The 20,039-nt window shown below is 34.7% G+C and overlaps 1 protein-coding gene and 2 long non-coding RNA genes across 3 annotated transcripts in view; 2 read left to right on the top strand and 1 right to left on the bottom strand.

Annotated features, from left to right (window-relative positions):
* The window catches only part of LOC126967924 (uncharacterized), a 220,383-nt gene that overhangs the window by 123,785 nt on the left and 76,559 nt on the right, over positions 1–20,039 (bottom strand). The gene's annotated exons all lie outside the window — the stretch shown is intronic.
* LOC126967925 (uncharacterized) lies at positions 8,497–9,425 on the top strand. Its single transcript, XR_007730097.1, has 2 exons — positions 8,497–8,645; positions 9,193–9,425. It is a non-coding gene; the product is annotated as an uncharacterized LOC126967925 (long non-coding RNA).
* Positions 11,483–12,410, top strand: LOC126967928 (uncharacterized). The gene is made up of 2 exons (XR_007730099.1): positions 11,483–11,631; positions 12,177–12,410. It is a non-coding gene; the product is annotated as an uncharacterized LOC126967928 (long non-coding RNA).

Here is a 20,039-nt window from a genome sequence, read left to right as displayed (position 1 = left end):
GATGAGCATTGATACACCTATCTACTGTAAACAGCATTGATATAATCCCCGCATGTTGAGGTGGGGAGAGGATCTTACAAATGTCATAATGACTTCAGATCCAGACGGACCCTGCGCAATGATCACCAATAAAATATACCATTTGCACAAAAGATTGCCTGCTGCTGACAAAGATATAAATACATCGACCCAGTAGATGTCTAATACCTATATTCGCAATGTAAACGTCCCAGTAAACCAACTGAGGTGAGCGGGCGCGGGGTACTAGATACTTGATAGTTAATACTCACAACTAGCTACTGAGTAATACATAACGTGTATTTTATAAGCTCATACGAGTAGACATGAGTTATTAAAGGTATATGCGTTAGCAAGAATAAAGTTACGTAATGCTGGATTCTGTTATCTTTTAGTATCTCTGTAATTTACATTTATTCTTTTGACTTAATCGTGTAAGGCTTTCAGTATTTGACGTGTAATTAGTTTTGTTACATCACTTTTTATAATATATTAAAATTGAAATGATTAGTAAAACGATGAAGCTGTAAATGTTGATTTATAAGAGTGTCATAGAGTTTCTTGCCACTTCATCTCATTAAAGCTAGATCTATATTTCCCAATTTGACGTAGATCTTATCTGGTATCAAATTCAAATTCAAATATTTTTATTCAAAATAGGATGTGACATCACTTATTGAAAGTCAAAAAAACTACCACCCATTCCAAAATGAATGCCTCAGACCTGAGAAGAATGGGCGCAACAAACTCAGCGGACTTTTTTTTTTCATCGAATAAATATGTTTAAACTTATTATTTAATAGCCTGAGGGCGGTCACTCCATTCCCAATCTGTGGTATCATTTAGAAAGTCATTTGTTATAGTAACCTTTCCTACACAAACGTTTTTTAACAATTCTTTTGAATAACGTAATACATACTTTTGTTTTGAACATTTTCTGGGATCTTGTTGTAAAAGCATATACATCGCCCCACAAAAGACTTACTAACTCGACTTAGCCGAGTAGTAGGCATCATCAGTTTATGTCTGTTCCTGGTGTTAACATTATGGTTATGACAGTTTCTGGCAAATTCACATCATCATCATCTTTTCGCTCAATAATTGGTTCAGATAAATGCATTATTATAACAATATCTTAACTAATTTACCATATTACTGGATTACTACGAGGGTGCAAGTTAATAGTTATACGTATTAGACGAAGTGGAGAGTTGCAAAATACACGATTAGTGGCATCACACTTTACCCCGAGTGAAATATCATTATGTTTGTAAGAACTAAATTGCAATCATCAATTTTGCAAATTAAACGCAGATAGTTATGAAGAGGTGATTATAATGCACTGATATATTTAAATCGTAACGAGTTCATTATGTGGTCACATAAATTTCTTATAGGAAACATTAGTTCGTGAGCCAAAGTACATTGAGTTGATCTAAATGATCTGGCATTCGTTGTACATTACACAGACTTATTTGTAGACGAAGTACGTACATATCAGTCGACCATTTAATACTAATTGTAGCTATCTCTTCGTCTTGTTATCTTGAAATGTGTACGTTATGCGGTCGATATGAGGCATTACGCTTTTATAGCATTGCTCAATGTTAATGTGTGTTGAGAGTAATGATATATTGATGATGTGGTAATCATTGATGTTCCTTAATTTTTTTAAATATATTTTCACCCGCGTGTATTGTATAGTGGCACGAAGGCATATTTTTTTTAATTATTACTTTTTATTTAATCCACCACCAATCAATTTATTATTATTATTACAAAAACTTTATCACATATACAAATAAAATTTGAAAAACAAAATTTTATGAACGATGCGGGATTCGAACCCACGACCTCCGGCGTTCCGTGCCGGTGCTCTAACCAACTGAGATACACGTGCCGGCGGTGTCGCTTTGACTGGTCCGGCCTAGGGAAGGACATATTCAATCGATAATTAGCTTTCTTTAAAGGGAGTTGTAATCAATAAATAATAAGCTGTTTAAGTCTATTTTGAAGTTGTTCCGTAATGATTATTGTAAAAAAACTACACCTACCTAGGTATTTTAAACTAAGAAGCTTCAATTTTTATTTTTATATATTATGAAGTAGTTTAGAGATAATGATCGTGAATAAGGAAGAAATAAACAATAACAATTTATAACTTGATTGTAATTTGAAAGAAATCAAAAATCGTACCAACTTACTTTTTTTTTATGAAAATAAGGGACGAGACGAGCAGGACGGACAGCTGATGGTAATGGATACGCCCTGCCCATTACAATGCAGTGCCGCTCAGGATTCTTAAAAACCCCAAAAATTCTAAGCGGCATTACAACTGCGCTCGTCACCTTGACACATAAGATGTTAAGTCTCACTTGCCCAGTAATTTCACTAGCTTCAGCGCCCTTCAGACCGAAACACAGTAATGCTAACTCATTACTGCTTCACGGCAGACATAGGCGCCGTTTTGGTATCCATAATCTAGCCGGCATCCTGTGCAAAGGAGCCTCCCACTTGTTCGCTGCTCAGGAAATTACTCAGAAAACAGTGGTTTCGTAAGTATTGAACTTTTTTTACAAAGCTTATCCATTCATTAATTTATTAATTGTTAAAAATATTAAGACATTCGAATGATACAAAACTACTAGTTTTTAATGCCTTGCTTAGATTGTTGGTTAGTATTTGTAAATAAAGTATCGATAAACTAGAAATGTGGGGTGTGCCCTATTTGCGCCTTTATTTATTTTCGTAATTTTATTTAAGTATTTGTAATTTTTTATTCTGTTGTACGCGAGCTTTCGGAATGTGTGTCCGATGTCTGTTTTACGCAGCCCGCGATTGTTTCAAGTTTTTGTTGTAAAAGTTAAAGTTGTATTTATTAATTTAACTTTCTTAAAGTTCAAGTGAAATGTTTCAATCAGTTTTCATTTCTTCGCTAATAATTATGTTATTGTTAAGAGCTTGTTTACGAGAAGAGAAGTAACAGCCAATTCGCCGCCGTGAGCTACGTTGTCGTTCCTCGGGGTCAAAGTACGTAGTCTAAACAGACTGTTTTCTTTTTCTAATTCAATATTGATAATTAGGTTGTTTGAAAATCTCTTGTTTATAATTTAGGGATTTTAATTTAATTATTAATTTTACTATACTTCTGTGGACCAGTATCACTTGTATTTTCATTTATTTCATATAAGCTGTTTCCATACTATATGTATGTGTATGTGCGTGTGTCCATTTGCGTGCGAGTGTGTGTTGTGTCTGTTTTTTTTCTGAGGGGAAAAGTACTTTTAAGTACATCGGTTCTGCTTATAAACTCCTCTGTCTTTGTTTGTTTTTAAGTTCTGCTGGCATCATTGAAGTTTCCGTCTTCCTGTGATAGATCATCGCTAGGGGTAGCTATGATAAAGGCAGCTTCACCCAAGATTGTACGGTAAGCGCTCGCTATACGGAGAGCATTCAGTTTGTAAACAGGTGTGATCTGTGTCCAAGTGTCTACTCCATACATCACTATTGACGTAACAACCCATGCAAGAACCCTTCTTCCTTTTTTTGTTTTGGGCCTCCTACATTTGGTATGAGCCTGGCTTTATTATAAACGGCAGGCGCTTTGTCTACAGCATACTAGGCCTGCTTCTTGAAATTGAGACGTGCATCGATCCGGTTTGTCATCATTTCAATTTTAATTTTTTAAATTAATACGACTTCAATATTGTATTAAGCGATTTTTATTTACTTGACAAAATATAATAAATATCCACCAAATGGCAATCATAAAATAAAATGTTTATCAATTTGTTCAAATTAAATTGAAGAGAGTTATATTATTATTAAAATAGTACTTATAATTATTAAGGCAATTTATTTTCGTATTATTTGTTTGAAAAATTTTCAGGTTTTTTTTACATCCTTATCTATAAATAAAATACATATTGATAGTCTATTGTTTACGTTAGCAGTTATTTCGCTGAAGGTAACATACTCCTATCTACATCGCCTGTCTTAATAATCCTTGATATTCGGCATATCTATGTTAATACTTAATATGCGATAGTTGCGTCCATGTCTCTACTTAGAATATACCTCTCTGCATCGTTGTCCTATAATTACTGTATAATGTTGTCCTGCATTACTAGAATGGAATCGCAATAGTTTTGTGGTAATCAAGAGGAAAGAGATATTTTTAAGGTGTAGTCAACCTAGACGTACCAGTGAATGAAAATTAATTTTGAATATCATAATCGTTGAAATAAGCTAGTTGTGACGGATTTGTTAAATTACTGGCTGAGAAGCTTGATTTTAAGCAAAGTTTCAGTGGTCAGGGATTATTGCTGAACTTGTCATCATTTGTTACCTTGATAAGTAAAGCTGCCTGACACCAATTGGATCTTGTTTAGATTTAGAACAGGTGGCAGAAATGTAATCTAAGTTTAAATTAATTTTCTTTTGTTTAAATACAAAATCATCTGTAATTTAAATGACATTACATGAAAGTGCTACAAAGTTTTTATATTATTATGAGTACAGCTCTATTTTATTTGGGTACGCTACCTAATTTTAAAAATAAATTGATTTGTTGGTAGCCTTTAAAGTCTTTTAACAGACAGTCCTCTGCATTCACCTATGGTACTTAGATCATACTGTTAGATTTCGGATTCTCATTAATAATTCAAAGTATTTTATTAATAATATTATATTAACTTTTTTTTTTCATCACACAGTTCTTAATAATTATTACTCTCTTATTTTTTCCCTGCATAATATCATTGTAGTATGGTTTGTTGATTTGGCTACTTTTCTACTGCTATTTTTATTAAATCTCTTATTGAGGTCAATTTTATATTTATATTATTATAACTAGCGTTTTCTTTTCTTATCGCTTAAAATATTACTAAATTAAATGTTTAAATGTTGAGATCAAGTCCTTTGAGGGTTTCTTTTCCCATTCTTATTTATAATATTAATTTCGTACATTACCAAAATATGGTCTATATTTAAGCCTACTCCAGGATATACCTAGCAATATTTCACTTGTCCTTTGCATTTTGGTTTTGTAATTATAATATCATTTAAGTTGTACTTTTCCCCGTTATCGGGCTCTATCTATCTCCCATCATAAAAAAGTTATCGAAGTCCTTTACTTTTAATAAAAAAGTAAGTTATTACTATTTAATAATCTAACTTATCAAATATATGTTGCACTTCCTCGTCTGGGAACCAGTAGGTATGTTGACTTTAATCATGAACAAATGTGTCGGTTCAGACTTCAACTTTAAGGTTAAAAATTTGTCACTGATATGAACGGCATTTTCCACCCCAAACCCCATTTTTGGTTAAGTATTACCACTGTTCCATTATATCTACTTCTACCTCCAATGTATAACTTTGATGTTTTTGGTTATCACTTAAATAAATTCCACTTTCTTTCCATCTGGTTTCACTTATTCCAACTATGCCAACATTTTATCTTCCCGTTTCTTCTTTTAGTTCTTAAAGTTTTGGCGTCAGCACCGTGCGGACATTCCACGTTCTAGTGAGAAACGTAATTTATAAGATAAAATATGATAAAATTTTAACTAAGTAAGATTTGTTCATTGAATATTTTTAAGAATACTTGCTGTGTGTTCAACAAACCACACTGAATCCAAAAAAAGCACATTATATTCTTACATACTACTTACTTTTTTCTCAGTATGTACTGTACACAAATAGTAATGAATATATTATGTAATTTAAATTTAACCAGTGGGAGGCTCCTTTGGACAGGATGGCGGCTAGATTATACGTACCACAACGGCGCCTATTTCTCCTGTGAAGCAGTAATGTGTAAGCATTATTGTGTTTCGGTCTGAAGGGCGCCGTGGCTTGTGAATTTGCTTGGCAAATGAGACTTAACATCTTATGTCTCAAGGTGACGAGCGAAATAATTTGTAGTGCCGCTCAGAATTTATTTGGTTTTTCAAAAACCCTGAGTGGCACTGCATTGTAATGGGCAGGACGTATCAGTTACCACCAGCTGAACGTCCCGCTCCTTTCGTCCCTTATTTTCATAAAAAAATATCATTTTGCATGACTGTTAACAATAGGTCGAGAAAATATACAGGCTACAAATGTTCAGGCTAAATGTAAGGGATACTATTTTATTAAATATATATATATATAGTATTTTTTCCGCTTTATAACGTCCACGTGGATGATGTAGCGGGCAGTAGGTATTAAGACAATTAATACTGAGAAATATAAAGAATGCGCGCCAAACTCATACGTGATGTACATTCGTACACGTATATTTTCCTTATGGCATCTTACTAACATACTTTTGGATAAACCAACATGAATAGTTCTTAACACGCATTTACGATTCTGTTACGTGACTGACTTAATAATTACTGGCGCTTGGATTATATATAACCAGCAAAGTCGAGGAAAACGTTCTTAAAATTTGATGCATAATAATGAGACGATAATAATTATTTTATCCATAAATCAACATTTAACAGAAAGAATTTCTTAATTCGTATACATACAAAAGAGCTGCTGAAATACATAATGTAATAAATACAGTAGTGAAGCTTGGGAGCTCAATAACACATAATTATAATTTATATATCCTTAGGGGTAGAATTTCTGGGAAACCTTTCTTATTGGATGCATACGCCATACAAAAAACACACACCCTCCAAGTAACGGTTCTGTACGATCAGCGGTTTAGGCTGTCCGTTGATCCGCCAGTCAATCATGGGGAGCATAATCAACCGCCAGCTCTTGGTATACCTAGAGGGTCATCAGTTGATCATCGACCGACAGTACGGCTTTCGCCATGGTCGGTCAGCAGGTGATCTTCTGGTATACCTAACACATAGATGGGCGGCGGCTATTGAAAGCAAGGGAGAAGGCCTGGCAGTTAGCCTGGATATAGCGAAGGCCTTTGATCGTGTATGGCACAAGGCACTCCTCTCAAAAATTCCATCATTTGGGCTAGAGCTTGTGCAAGTGGACTTCCAGCTTCCTCACTGGGCGCAACATACAGGTCGTTGTCGACGGATATTGCTCGAACCCGAAGCCCGTGAATGCTGGAGTGCCCCAAGGCTGTGTGCTATCTCCTACGCTGTTTCTTCTGCATATTATTGATATGTTGGACACCTCCAACATACATTGCTATTCAGACGACAGCAGTGGTGATGCCGTATACACGGGCCATGCAGGTCTCTCTCGGGAAATCGTCGACCAGTGCTGGGAGAAACTTGTGTTTTCTATCGAGTCCTCTCTCGAGAAGGTCGCGGAATGGGGTAAATTGAACCTTGTCCAATATAACCCCCAGAATACTCAAGTTTACGCGTTTACCATAAAAAAAAACGCTCTTCGACAACCCTCCCCTTAAAGCCTCGCCTAGTATTGGAATACTGGGTCTCGAAATCTCCAGCGATTGCCATATTTGTGGCCGTCTGGAGGGCAAAGCCAAATTGGCTTCGAAGAAGCTGGGCGTCATCAATAGAGCACGACAATACTTCAAGCCTGCCCACATTCTAGCGCTCTACAAAGTGCAGGTCCGGCCAGACATGGAGTATTGCTGTCATCTCTGGTCTAGCGCACCCCAGTATCAGCTCGATCCATTTGACCGCGTGCAACGCAGAGCAGCTCGAATTGTCGGGGTGCTCTGCGAACGGCTGAATCACATGGCGTTGCGTAGAGACGTGGCTTCATTGTGTGTCTTCTACCGCATTTATCACGGGGATTGTTCCGAAGAGCTGTTTAACCTGATTCCTACCGCCGAATTCACAAGCCACAAGTTAGGATATCATCCTCACCATCTGGATGTGTGGCGGTCCTCCACAGAGCGGTTTTCAAGGAGCTTTCTTCCTCGTATTACAACGCTGTGGAATGAGCTCCCTTCTGCAGTGTTTCCGGGACGATACGACATGGGTACCTTCAAAAAAAACCACGTACACCTTCCTTAAAGGCTGGCAACGCTCTTGTGATTCCTCTGGTGTTGCAAGAGAATGTGGGCGGCAGTGATCACTTAACACCAGGTGACCTGTACGCTCGTTTGTCCTCCTATTCCATAAAAAAAAATTAAAGCATTTTATATGTATATATATAGTCTCACCATGGAGCCCCAGGTTCGATCCCCGCTCCCCACGTGCACGTACCAATGTGTTTAATCTGTATAGATATAAACATATCTATACAGATAAGATATAACATTATATTGCCATTGGTAAATAATACAATAATTTTGAAATATATATAATGATGTAATAATGTTACATTAATATGTAATTACAAAAGAAAACCCAAAATATTTCAATAAATCCATTCAAGTCAGCTATATGTAGGTACCTACATGCTCACAGACAATACCAGCACTTTGGTTTATCCAAGCGCTAATACTGGAGGAAAATATGTTAATTTACATACAATATAAGCTGTGCAAAGTTTGGTAAAGTATTACTCGTTGGCCAGACGTTACAGCTTGAACAATACATCGACTATTATAACTCAACCACACGTTCAATATGAAACTGTCAGGTTTGTTTGTATTGATAGTGGCGGTGCTCTCAATATTTGTTGGATCCAACGAGGCAGCTCCCAAAATTAGTGGAAGTGCTATCAAGAAAGGTGGTAAAGTCATTGTAAGTAGTAATAATTATGTCATAATATATATTAGGTAATATATAAGTGTATAATATAGTAAGTATTAATAGTAGATTCTGTTGTGTTGCAAAATAATTTTGAGAATTATATTCCAGATGTTTTTTTACAATTACCGTTAATGACAGTAAATTGCAATTTGAAATTTAAATATTATTTTGATATTTTATGATTTAAATTCTGAAGAACTTTCATTTCTACATATCTAATGATACTTGTTAGGACATAATTAAGTGATCAAAAACATAACTTTAAGAAATACCAAGTCTCGCAACTCAGTTCATCTACCGTAAATAGTTGGGAGATTCATGTAATATTAAGTCGGTTAATTTATTCATTCCCTACTTAAGGTTCCTTCTGCCTTAAGTTATTACGTAATTAGCAAACTTAGCAATATCTTATACCAACCATATCAATATTAAAAATCTGATAAAAAATATGACACTGAGTAAAATATGTTTTGTTTTAAATCACAAAATGTTTGTTAATATTTTATGTAATGTGGACCTTTTTATTCCTATTTTCCAGAGAAAGGGATTTGGCATCGCCAGTGCGGCGGGAACAGCTCACGAAGTCTACGAACATATCAAAAATAGGAGACATTAAAGTTATAAGCCGTAATAAGTGAAACCGACAGACAGCTACCTGATATTATCTGATGAATTAACTACCTCTATTATTTACTTTTTTTTAAATAATTAACAAGCCAGAATGAATCTAAAAGCTTACAAAAGTAGGACTAATAAATTATTAATATAAAATTTGTTTGAATTTATATCATTCATTCCCTTTGAAATTAATTAATAATAATAATAATATTAATATAGCCTTTTATTCAGATCTCTTAGTACAATGAATTTTTAAACTTATGTAAAGGATAAAAATCTTAAACTAAATAGATATGAATAAATTTAAACTAGTATTTGTTGCTTGGTAATCTTTCCTACATCTGTTTGCCATTCGGCAAAGGCCTCCTCCAACCTTTTCCATTCCTTTCTTTCTTGAGCCACTCTGTTCCATGTGACTCCTGCCAATTGTCTTAAGTCATCGTCCCATCTTTTCTGTGGTCGGCCTCTTTTCCTTTTGCCTTCCCTTGGGTACCACCATGTCACCCTTTTATGAAATTAATTACAGTGGGAATAATAATTAAACAAATTAATTACAGTGGGAAAACTATAGCAACTGTCTACTTAAATCTGATGCATCATAATATGGTGATTATAATTATTTTATTCATAATTCAACATTTAACAGGAGGAATTTCTTAACTATTACATACATAAGAGCTGCTGAACTATATAATATTTATTAAATATTTGAATACACATGGAATGACAATTTTTAGTAAACAAAGTAGTCCTGGGTGCTTTTTTGTAAACAAGTCTATTTGTATATCGTTGGTCATACATTTCCTTGGCAATGGTGAAAAGGTATTTAAGTATCTTTACAAAAATGCTTATTTCGTAAATTTATAGGCACGGCAAGGTTTACAATTTTAGTTTAATAAACAGCGGTCTACACGATTCGTACGGACCTCCCCACAAATCGCACGGATACATTTTTTTTGTGCAATAAATGCTTTTTGGATGTTTACGCCATTACCCAAAATTATAAGACCGTATCTCAAGATAGATGCAATATGAGCATGGTAAGCTGATAGACCTAAATCTGTAATTTTTCGTAGGCGCCTCAGGGCATAAACAAATTTATTTACTCTACCACAGACCTTATTTATATGTGATGTCCATTTAAGTTCATTGTCTAAAATAATACCTAAAAATGAAGTTTCCTTTTTTTCATCCATAATGACGTCATTATATTCTATTTTTAAATTATTACGTAGAACATTTGTAAATGTCATGTAGTTCGATTTAGTTAGATTTATTTTAAGATTATTCACACCAAGCCATTTAATCATTTTGTCCATATTATTTATAATGTCATTGTTAAATTTCATAATATCAAAGTTTTTAATGTCATATTCAAAAATTATCGAAATATCGTCCGTATTTAATTAGTTAGTAAATTGATTAATAACTTGACCAAGCTGTATCCGTGATGACACCCAAGTAAGGCTCCCACTGAAAACCAGCGCTGCAGCTTGCTGCAGCACAATGCTGAGTGAGAGACCTGTATTTGATCAAATACTACAATTATGGTTGATTTTATTTTAGATTTAGTATTGTTTTATTGTATATATATTTTTGTCAATTTTATTTTAGTGTTTTAAGCTGTGTGATCAAATAAAATAATTTTCTTTTCTTTCTTTCTTTCTTAGTTTTCAATGTTATTTTTATCTCCGTTCTTGAATTATCTTCTTCATTGGATGTATACGCCATACACAAAACACACCCTCCAAGTTACGGTTCTGTACGATCGGCGGTTTAGGCTGTCCGTTGATCCGTCAGTCAATCATTCAAGACAAAGCATTTCATATGTATATTTATAATCTCACCACGGAGCCCCAGTTTCGATCCGTGCCCGCCACGTACAAGTACCAATGTGTTTTATATGTATATATATGTTTGTTCTAATAGAATAGAACATTATATTGTCATTAGTAAATATTACATTAATTGAGAAATATATAAAATGATACATTAATGTTACATTAATATGTAATTACAAAAGAAAACCCAAATAATTTCAATAATAGTCAGCAATATCTAGGTACCTACATGTTCAGAGACAATACCAGCACTTTGGTTTATCCAAGCGCTAATACTGTTGGAAAATACGTTAATTTATATTATATATATACTGTGGGAGGTTTGGTAAAGCATTACTCGTTGGCCAGACGTTACAGCTTGAACAATACATCGACTATTATAACTCAAACACACGTTCACTATGAAACTGTCAGGTTTGTTTGTATTGATAATGGCGGTGCTCGCTATATTTGTTGGATCCAACGAGGCAGCTCCCAAAATTAGGGGAAGTTCTATCAGGAAAGGAGGCAAAGTTATTGTAAGTAGTAATAATTGTCATAATATATGTAATGCAATATATAAGTGTATACTATAGTATGTTTTATAAGTAGTTGTTGTGTTAAAAAATAATTGTGAGAGTTATATTGCAGATTGTTTTTTTTACAATTACAGTTAATTATAGTAAATTGCAATTTAGGATTCAAATATTCTGATATTTTATGACTGAGAGTCTGAAGAACTTTCATTTCTAGTTATCTAATGATACTTATTGAGACAAACTTATGCCATCAAAAACATAAATTGCAAAAAAACAACCATGTCTCGCAACTCAGTTTATCTACCGTAAATAGTTGTGAGATTCATGTAATACCGAGTCGGTCAATTGATTCAGTCCCAACTTAAAGGTCCTTCTGTCTTAAGGTAATACGTAATTAGCAAACTTAGCAACATCTTATACTAACCATATCAATATTAAAAATCTGATATAGAATATGAGACTGAGTAAACTATGTTTTGTTTTATATCACAAAATGTTTATTAATATTTTATGTAATGTGGGACCTATTTATTCATATTTTTCAGAAAAAGGGCTTTGGCATCGCCAGTGCGGTGGGAACAGCTCACGATGTCTACGAACAAATAAAAAATAGGAGACATTAAAGTTATAAGCCGTAATAAGTGAAACCGACAGACAGCTACCTGATATTTTCTGATAAATTAACTACCTGTATTATTTACTTTTTTTTAAAATAATTAACAAACCAGAATGAATCTAAAACCTTATCTAAGTAAGACTAATAAATCATTAATATGAAATTTGTTTGGACTCAAATCATTCCCTTTGATACCTACACAAATTAATTAAAATGGGAAGACTATAGCAACTGTTCACTCCAAATGTCACGAGGGTCTGCTGAAAACCAGTGTTGTGTTGGTGACTTCAACTCTAACACAACAATATACTGAGTCAGCTTCTATTAGCAGGGAATCACGCAAAATCAGTTTTTTTTTAAATTTAAATAATATTTCTTATATTATTACCTTGTTTAAAAAAGGTATTTTAAGATTTTTTTTTAAATTTTTCAATTTAATTAATATTGTAAATCGTTGCGTTGTGTGGTTTCTTGTTGCTAATAAAGTGTTTTCTGTTCTATTCTATATCTCCTCTTACATACAATGCTGATCCTTCAAATAATTTAAGTAATACAAATTTGCCATTCCCTTTTTAATAATAGAGGAAGCAAACAGGCAGGCTCAGGTCATGGACAGTGAACAACCAACAGCCCACAGACATTATTTTCAATTAAAAAATTAAATTCAATTATCAAAATATTGTCTAAACAATCATTATATTTATATATTTATTACACTTCTTATTTTAAAATATCTTAATTTGTGTAGCTTTGAGGCCGATTCACTTGATCCCTCAGAGTGAGTTTGCAGCCTGCAGGCTAAAAAGTTTCATGCAAACCGCGCGGCTGTCGTGGACGGTTCATATGGACGTGATGCGGGCAGTATGTCGCTTGATGACGTAATATCCGGCTCCAAGTATTTACCTAAGACCTAGCGGTCTGAGAAAATGCAGAAATAATCCACATCTATATCTTTGATCGTTGATGATTCAATCACGATCTCTGCGGCGGGGATTACACAAACCTGTGCCTTCACATTTTGTTAAAATATTAACGTTGTAAAATTCATATTACAATACGATATGTTTATTTGCGAATAATTGAGTAATAGTCCCCCTGAAAACGAGATCTGGAAAGGTCTCGAAACGTCGGGTTAACTAAAATAAATTTTTTACGCAAACATCTAATGTAAAACCGTTACAATTACACGCGTTTTAATCCTTTAAAAGTGTTTTATTTAAATGTGTAACACTCGCGTTAATAAAAAAAAATACTAATTGGATAATGTTTATAAATACACTAATTGTCTATAACGTGATACGTCTATAAAGCAATTTCAATCGCGCCTATAATACGGGCATACCCCTTATTACGCGGGTATTTCCTGCATACATGTATATGAAATTTATAATGAGCTTCACGTACCTTCGCACGTGTGTCAATTGTGTTATTACAAAATTATATTATTTTATTGAAGTTGTGTAAAAAACCTTAATAAAATAGTAGAACTTGAACTAAATAGTACAACAATTGGAAATACTTGTCACTAATTATGCTTAATTATTATTATTACGAATTACGAGGTCGTATTATCCCCCTATAACGCGGATACAATCTACCACGTTATAGTGAAGATTACCTGTATATTGTTTTTCACCAAATTATAAGTTACAACACATTTATCAATAAATCAGACATCAATAAAACAAGCCGGTGTCTAATAACAATTATCTGGGCTTCTTAAGCTGAAATACGACTCTATTGGTTACGGATTCAATTATAAGAAGTTATTGGTTTCAAATTGAGTTTAAATCAATATCGATTACGACCTTTGTTTTTGTTTTTAAATATATTATATGTACCTTTTTATGAAAATAAGGGACGAGATGAGCTGGACGTTCAGCTGATGGTTATTGATACGCCCTGCCCATTACAGTGCAATGCCGCTCAGGATTCTTGTAAAACCCCATTTATTCTGAGCGGCACTACAATTGCGCTGGTCTCCTTGAGACATAAGATGTTAAGTCTCATTTGCCCTGTAATTTCACTATCTACGGCGCCCTTCATACCGAAACACAAAAATGTTTACACGACACTGCTTCACGGCAGAAATAGGCGCTGTTGTGGTACCCATAATCCAGCCGGAATCCTGTGCAGAGGAGCCTCCCACTGGTACCTATTATGTTTATAGATTTCGAGTTCGTTATAAACCAAATTGAAAATAAATATTTATATACATATTAGTAATTTAGTAAGTTTGTATTTATTTATTTAAATCGGCTTTAATGACCGTTTATGGGTGTCGGTATTTCTTTGTATAATGATTTCTATTTTACTCTAAATTTACATTTTAGTAGCTTAAGGACGCGTTCTCAAAACAGAGAGTTATCGAATCGCACTACTACACTGACACCGCTCAAACACATACACGTACTTAAAGTTAATTGCGGGAATCAAATGAATTTGATACTTTAGCAAGTTTGAATTTTATTTTTTTAATACCTGTGTATTTTTGATAATTGGTTGATGTATTCGTTTAGTAGTTAAATATTAGAATTTTAGATGGCAATTCTGTCGCATAACGTCGTGTGCAGTAAACGCAGATTTTTTAAATCCAAGATGGCCGCTGCGAAAAATTATGATTTCAACAATATGGGTATCGTATCCGAGGTTATCGAGGGTGCAGAGAACAATTAGATAGATCTTTCAAAATCAAATTTTGAGATTTAATAATTAGATTGGTAACGGAATGTGTTTTGTACATATTGTGAGTGAAAAGTCGAAACGTAAATATTTATATATTTAGGTAATGAAGAATTAATTTAGCATGTGGGATATTGTTAGACAGACCTTTTATAAGATAATTTAAGTTTATGAATGAATTCTAATTTTGACAATGTAAATGACACCCATGAAGAAAATTTTGTAGATTTCATAGGCGCCATCATGGATTTCGATTTAGGCCCGCTATTCGTTATTGTTGTCCCCAAAATCCATGAAAATGACACCCATGATAAGAAGTTGGTAAATTTTATAGTCGCCATCTTGAATTTCGATTTTGACCCGATATTCGATATTGTTGACCCCAAAAACCATGAAAATGACACCCATGTAAAGAAGTTGATAAGTTTCATAGGCTTTTATGTAAAAGGCATTAATTATTTTCTCAAAATTGATTCCTTTAGAATTCTTTTTGATGTCATTTCTTATAACTACTACATACTACTACCGCTTCGGAAACAAATGGCGCTCTGAGAGAGAAGAAGCGGCGCAAGAAACTCTCCCAGCATTCTTTTTTTGCGCTCTTTTCAATAAAAATATAGAATATTGTACAGTCATTTCTATCGCTATAAAATAATCACAATCTAGTCCCAGGCGATCATTTAGATATTCAGCAGTGGAGTAATAGGATTTACGACAGAGCCATTTTTTTATAAGACATTTAAATTTATTTATTTATATGTGTATAGAACATCATTGGGTTTTATAGCTGATTTATTGATGTCTTATGGATATATTTTATTTTGTTTAAAAGTTCAAAGTTATGACTTATCTAGTATTTATTCAAACCTATTGTTATTTTACTTATAAGAAAAAAATTTCCGATTACTTACCAATGTTATGATATTATGATTTAATGTTATGTTATTAATATTTTCCTTAAATTGAGAAGTGTATTAGTTACTAACAGATTTAATTTTATTTTTTGTATATATATATATACTTATATAAAATTGGCATAATATATATAACATTGGCAATAAGCCAATGTTTATGGTAGCAGTAGACTTGGGGGATTATAAATATATAAATATTTAATTCTCAAAGTCTGTGTCTCGGTGTCTGGAGAATACCAGCGTTGAGAAGTAAAATTCCCAACATAATGCTGACTAGACACCATTTTGGTTCTGTAATGTCCATAATATTGTTATTAGTGATGAGATTTCTGTATTTTTGAACCAAATAAAGTATTTAATTATTAATTAATATTATTAAAAAAAAACATGAAAATGACACCCATAAAGAGAAGTTGGTAAATTTCACAGGCGCCATCTTGGATTTAGTTTTTGTTCGATATTCGTCATTGTTGACCCCGAAAACCATGAAAATGACACCCATGAAGAGATGTTGGTAAATTTCATCGGCGCCATCTTGGATTTCGATTTTGACCCGATATTCGTTATTGTTGACCCCGAAAACCATGAAAATGACACCCATGAAGTGATGTTAGTAAATTTCATCGGCGCCATCTTGGATTTCGATTTTGACCCGATATTCGTTATTGTTGACCCCGAAAACCATGAAAATGACACCCATGAAGAGAAGTTGGTAAATTTCATCGGCGCCATCTTGGATTTCGATTTTGACCCGATATTCGTTATTGTTGACCCCGAAAACCATGAAAATGACACCCTTGAAGAGAAGTTGGTAATTTGCATAGGCGCCATCTTGGATTTCGATTTTGACCCGATATTCGTTATTATTGACCCCGAAAACCATGAAAATGACACCCATGAAGAGAAGTTGGTAAATTGCATAGGCGCCATCTTGGATTTCGATTTAGACCCGATATTCGTTATGGTTAACCCCGAAAACCATGAAAATGACACCCATGAAGAGAAGTTGGTAAATTTCATCGGCGCCATCTTGGATTTCGATTTTGACCCGATATTCGTTATTGTTGACCCCGAAAACCATGAAAATGACACCCATGAAGAGAAGTTGGTAATTTGCATAGGCGCCATCTTGGATTTCGATTTTGACCCGATATTCGTTATTATTGACCCCGAAAACCATGAAAATGACACCCATGAAGAGAAGTTGGTAAATTGCATAGGCACCATCTTGGATTTCGATTTAGACCCGATATTCGTTATGGTTAACCCCGAAAACCATGAAAATGACACCCATGAAGAGATGTTGGTAAATTTCATCGGCGCCATCTTGGATTTCGATTTTGACCCGAAATTCGTTATTATTGACCCCGAAAACCATGAAAATGACACCCATGAAGAGAAGTTGGTAAATTGCATAGGCACCATCTTGGATTTCGATTTAGACCCGATATTCGTTATGGTTAACCCCGAAAACCATGAAAATGACACCCATGAAGAGATGTTCGTAAATTTCATCGGCGCCATCTTGGATTTTGATTTTGACCCGAAATTCGTTATTGTTGACCCCGAAAACCATGAAAATGACACCCATGAAGAGAACTTGGTAATTTGCATAGGCGCCATCTTGGATTTCGATTTTGACCCGATATTCGTTATTATTGACCCCGAAAACCATGAAAATGACACCCATGAAGAGAAGTTGGTAAATTTCATAGGCGCCATCTTGGATTTCGATTTAGACCCGATATTCGTTATGGTTAACCCCGATAACCATGAAAATAACACCCATGAAGAGAAGTTGGTAAAATACATAGGCGCCATCTTGGATTTCGATTTTGACCCGATATTCGTTATTGTTGACCCCGAAAACCATTAAAATGACACCCATGAAGAAAAGTTGCCAATTTTGTAAGCGCCATCTTGGATTTCGATTAGACCTTATATTTAGAGATGAACCTAAAAATCACTAATATCATAATAATAATCAGATTTTCAATAAAAACATAATTTATTGAAAATCTGACTGCGTACAAAATATGTAAAGTATCAAAGACATATTGTATAGCTTATAAAAAATATTCATGTTCGTACAGCGATCTTTCTGAGTACGAGCTGCTGCTTACAACCGACACAGAGTCTACCCACGACGGCGGCCGAGCGCGGACTGAGGTTATTTCGTTAGATCTTTCTGTGCAATGCGTACGGAGTGACAAAATAAAATAACCCTTAATACCACACTTTAAAGCTCATACTTATCAGAAATATATATGAATTTTAGACGATTCATTTTTATTTATTTTTTGAGATTATTTATTAGATATTCTTTAATTCATTTCTCTTGTTTTTGAAAATATTATATCTGCTTTCCTTACATAATTTTTAAGATCCAAAATTGTGTAAGTGGTACCAGAGAACTGATCCTGAATGAAGCCCCATTTCGTCAATTCTGTGTGAAGAGGTAACGGATAATCGTTTTTACGACATAAAATATCAAAATTTCAAAGCAAACATTTCCCGCTAATTCGAGATAAAGAAGTAATCTATTTGTGCCAATTTTTAGTTTTGTTAGACTTAGTTTAATTTCATCACAAACTCTACCGAAAAATATCTTATTTTTGTCGGATTCGTAAACGCGTCCTTAAGTGATTTGAACTAATGGTATCCAATTGTATCGCAAGACTTTAGAATCTAAAGACGGAAAGTTTGTGTTAAGAAAATAGCACAAACGCGGCCAGGAAACATCTAAACTATCAGGGAGGAGTGACGACTCCTGCCGCATATAACACCAGATCAGTTCCATGGAACTACTTTAATTCCCTTTTTTTTTCTTTTATGGAATAGGAGTGATCACCGCCGCCCATATTTTCTTGCAACACCAGAGGAATCACAAGAGCGTTGCCGGCCTTTAAGGAAGGTGTACGCGCTTTTTTTGAAGGTACCCATGTCATAATGTCCCGGAAACACCGCACAAGGAAGCTCATTCCATAGCTTTGTAGTACGAGGGAGAAAGCTCCTTGAAAACCGCACTGTGGAGGACCGCCACGCATCCAGATGGTGGGGATGAAATCCTAACTTGTGGCGTGTCGTGCGAAGGTGGAATTCAACGGCAGGAATCAGGTTTAACCAGCTCTTCGGAACACTCCCCGTGATAAATGCGGTAGAAGACACACAATGAAGCGACGTCTCTACGCAACGCCAAGAGATCCAGCCGTTTACAGAGCACTGAGTCCCCGACAATTCGACCTGCTCTACGTTGCACGCGGTCAAATGGATCGAGCAGATACTGGGGTGCGCCAGACCAGAGGTGACAGCAATACTCCATGTGTGGCCGGACCTGCGCTTTGTAGAGCGCTAGAATGTGGGCCGGCTTGAAGTATTGCCGTGCTCTATTGATGACGCCCAGCCTCTTCGAAGCCAATTTGGCTTTGCCCTCAGATGGCCATGGAATTAGCAATCGCTCGAGATTTCGAGAGTCAGTGCTCCGATACTAGGCGCGGCTTTCAATTTAGTTGGGTATAGTTACTTAACTATCTTGTCGACAACCGTAAAATACTATATTATAAAACAGGCTGTACAAGGTCTTGAGTGGAAAGAAAAAAGAATGGCCGATTAGGATATCGATTTGAATATATTTTTTTTTAATTACCATAAAATCACTACGCCCTATTAAAGTAAGCCCACCAGTAGTTTCAGACGAGCTATAGCTGACATTCGGACACACGGGGAAGCTCGTATAGCTGTCATATTATTGAAATATTGACATCACATCGCGGCCCCGCCGACACCCTGAATTCTATCATGTTTTCCGTGTAAATACTAAACATAATTTAATATATATATCGGGAATATATAATTTATGAAGCAATATTTACGTTCTTCTGACATATTCTCATCAACACAAAATGAGCCCTGTAACACAAATGCTTATATTATTATTTATTTTCCCTGTATTGAATGTAAGTCATTTATATAAATTTTATATTGAGGGTTCCAAATGGTGGAGGCATGCTCAAGAATAGAACGAACGAATAGAGCAGTATTAGAGTTCAGCGTTACCCGAAATCCTTGCAAACCCAAGCATGTGTTAGGCTTTAGATGTTATGTAGGATATATGAGAAGCATATGTTAGTGTGGAGTCCAGGACAACACCCAAATCCTTTACGATCGATACCCTATACAAAGGTATGTTGTATGAT

This window comes from Leptidea sinapis, chromosome 14 (genome assembly GCF_905404315.1).
Source record: "Leptidea sinapis chromosome 14, ilLepSina1.1, whole genome shotgun sequence".
In the NCBI taxonomy this organism is placed as follows: Eukaryota; Metazoa; Arthropoda; class Insecta; order Lepidoptera; family Pieridae; genus Leptidea; species Leptidea sinapis.
This window is presented reverse-complemented; position numbering and strand designations above follow the sequence as displayed.